General features: G+C 37.9%; 1 long non-coding RNA gene across 1 annotated transcript; it reads left to right on the plus strand.

Moving 5' to 3' along the window:
- Positions 1 to 382: 382 nt before the first annotated feature.
- LOC139650508 (uncharacterized) lies at positions 383 to 1,096 on the plus strand. The gene is made up of 3 exons (XR_011695645.1): positions 383 to 442; positions 582 to 706; positions 988 to 1,096. It is a non-coding gene; the product is annotated as an uncharacterized lncRNA (long non-coding RNA).
- The last annotated feature ends 1,988 nt before the right edge of the window (positions 1,097 to 3,084 follow it).

A 3,084-nucleotide genomic window follows, 5' to 3' on the forward strand; every position in this document is an offset into this window, starting at 1 on the left:
TATAAACTGTTTGTGTGTTTCTCATCAGTGCACCAATACATCAATATTTCTGCAAAAAAACAAAAAAAAGAATTCGAATAAAGCTAAGTGAGACTCATCCTGGCAGAGAAGGACACACTGGTCCAGCCAGGAGATGGCACAGCCAAAAGCAACATATTAGGCTCAAAGATCAATATTTACTCTTCCTATGAATAAAAAACACACTACTAGACTGAACAAGCAGGATCATCAAATGCAGCTCTATAATTTGATTGGACGGTGGGGCACCGCCTCTAAATGTCACAATCCTATTTATTGTATGGTGATCTATGGTGAGAAGTAGCTTCTCATTGCTTGGTTGACCATCTCTCCAAAGACAGGACATCGCATATTCAAACACCGGAGAAAATGAGACTGCAACATGTAATGATGATGATCTTTATGGCTCTGCTGGTCTTTGCATGTGAGTATTCAAGTTGTAACCTTCCAAGATCTCGTCTTGATTTCAATGGATTAGCAAACATAGTAAACGGCAACAAGACTGATGGTCAAAGAAGGAAAACCTATATCTAATAAGTTTGTTTTTTGCACTAAAACTGTAGGTGAGTTGGGAGTAAGTGGTTTTCCATTGGAGGGGTGCGAATGCGGATGCTGCGGATGCTGTAACCCCAGGCCCCCCTGGCCCCCCTGGCCCCCCTGGCTGGTCTAGACCCCCCATTGCCGTCTGGTAGGTATCTAGAGTATTACAATGACATTATCACAGGTTGTCACTAATCTCAAATGTCTGAGTACTAAACCTAACATATGCTAATGAGCAAACATTTCTTCCACATCTCAGTGGAATTGAAGGAAGGGTTAGGATTGACCGTCACAGTGGTTCAGTGTAAACTGGATGAATTTGAAAATCTATTACACCAGTATCATGAAATGATATTACACCAGTATCTTGTCTAGTCACAGCTGGAGTTATGCTTTATTGAATAATCATCCTGTTGCTTTGTCTTGCAGATGCCGTCCCTCTATTGGAAGATAACCAAAGAGGAGGATACTTCAATAATTTAAGAGATAATTGTTGAAAGAATTCAGTGTAATATAGCACAATTCACAGATCAGCCACAGTATGTTTGTTACTACACCATATCTGGAAGCACCTCTCCGACAATCGCATCATGTAAATTTGGCTGATCCATGACAAATCTTTTGTTGACTGCAACATATTAAAGACAATTCAATTTGAATCACTGTGTCTCTCATTGACCATTACACTGTGTGAAAGCGGGACATCCTTGTACACTAAGGGCTTTAAAACATATTGAGATTAAGAACTTTTACAAGAAGATGAAACAATGTAGATTTGGTCTGAGCTTAGAAAGCATAGAAAAGTATATTAACATTCAGAGGCAATCATCGAAGGAAAAAAAGTTTGTATGTATGCTCACATTTAACCCCTTTGTTTTTTGGAAGTAACTGTCCAGCTGAGTGGGATAATTGTTTTCTTGCAAGGATAGTTGATCTTAAAAATACTGTGGAGGCTAATATGCAGCAGGATTCTTATTCCTTCAATTAGTACTTAAATGCTAGTATAACTGAAGAGGAAGTTAAAAGGGCAATTGGCGGACTTAAACTGAGAAAAGCAACTGGTATTGATAACCTGCCCAATGAACTATTGAAACTACCCTGTTTATTTCCAATATTAGGTCATCTTCTCTCTATTTGCTTTGAGTACAGGTTGGTTCCCTCTGTTTGGCATAAATCTATAATAAAACCAATCCCTAAGTCCCAAAATAATGATCCTAGAGTTCCTTTGAATTATAGGGGGATAAGTCTTCTCAGTTGTGTTTATAAACTCTATTCTAGTATTCTTAATGAGCGACTGTATTGCTAATTGGAAACTTTTGGTCTGTTGGTAGATGAACAAAATGGCTTTCGAAAGAATAGAGCTTGTATTGACCACATATATTCTTTATCTGTTATAGTTAATGCTAGAATACAAGAAGGGAGGCCTACTTTTAGTTGTTTCATAGATTTTCAGAAAGCTTTTGACTGCATAAACCATGATCGTCTCAGTTTCAAATGACTAAAATCTGGTATAGATGGCAAATTTTATAATGCCTTAAAAGTTCTTTACCAAACCCCAGTTGCATGTGTGCAGGTCAATGACTATAGAACAGGTTGGTTTCCAACCCCATTTGGTGTAAAACAGGGGGACGTGCTCTCTCCCAAGTTGTTTGCCATCTATATAAACAATCTAGTACTAGACATTAAGCAAGCAGCTATTGGTGTCAGATTGGGTGATGTTACGGTTGGCACTCTTCTATACGCAGATGATATAGTCCTCCTTGCAGAGACTGAAAATGATCTTCAAAGTTTGTTGAATATTGTGTACTGTTGGTGTAGTAAATGGAGATTGAAGATAAACAAAGATAAAACTCAGGTTATGCATTTCAGGAAGGAGGGAGAGTTACAGACTAAGTTTAAATTTCATTTTGGCTCAACACTTCTGTCATACACTCAGCATTACAAATACTTAGGACTTACTCTAGATGATCATCTTACCTTTGAAGAAGGAATAAAAGTCTTATCAGACTCTGCAGGTAGGGCACTGGGAGCCGTCCTTAATAAGGTTAAGCTATGTAGGGATCTTGGTTGTAAAACCTATACACAGTTGTATAAATCTTGTGTCTGTCCTATTTTAGATTATGGTGCAGGGGTCTGGGGTTATTGCAAGCAAACAAAATGCGACGCAGTGGGTGTGCATAAAATGGCCCCAAAACTTGCAATATGTGGTGACATGGGATGGGAGCCATGTGAAGTGCGGCATAAGGGTGACATGTTGCGACTGTGGAATAGATTAATCAACATGCCCGATAACAGATTTACCAAACAAATTTTCTATTGGGATTTTTCAAATAATTATTGTTGGGCAAGGGAGCTTGCAAAAATATTGGCAAGGCAGGTCTCCAATATATATATAGAAATAAATTATCTTGTAGTGTTAGTCAAATTAAAAAAATACTATTTGAAAACTATAAACAGAAATGGTCAAAAGAAGTTTTATGTAAACCAAAATTGAGAACGTACAGTCTGATTAAGTGTATTTACCAT

Source organism: Centroberyx affinis, unplaced genomic scaffold (assembly GCF_046629955.1).
Source record: "Centroberyx affinis isolate AG114_WGS23_722 - 3 ecotype Tasmania unplaced genomic scaffold, CSIRO-AGI_Caff_v1 ptg001499l_1, whole genome shotgun sequence".
NCBI lineage: Eukaryota > Metazoa > Chordata > Actinopteri > Beryciformes > Berycidae > Centroberyx > Centroberyx affinis.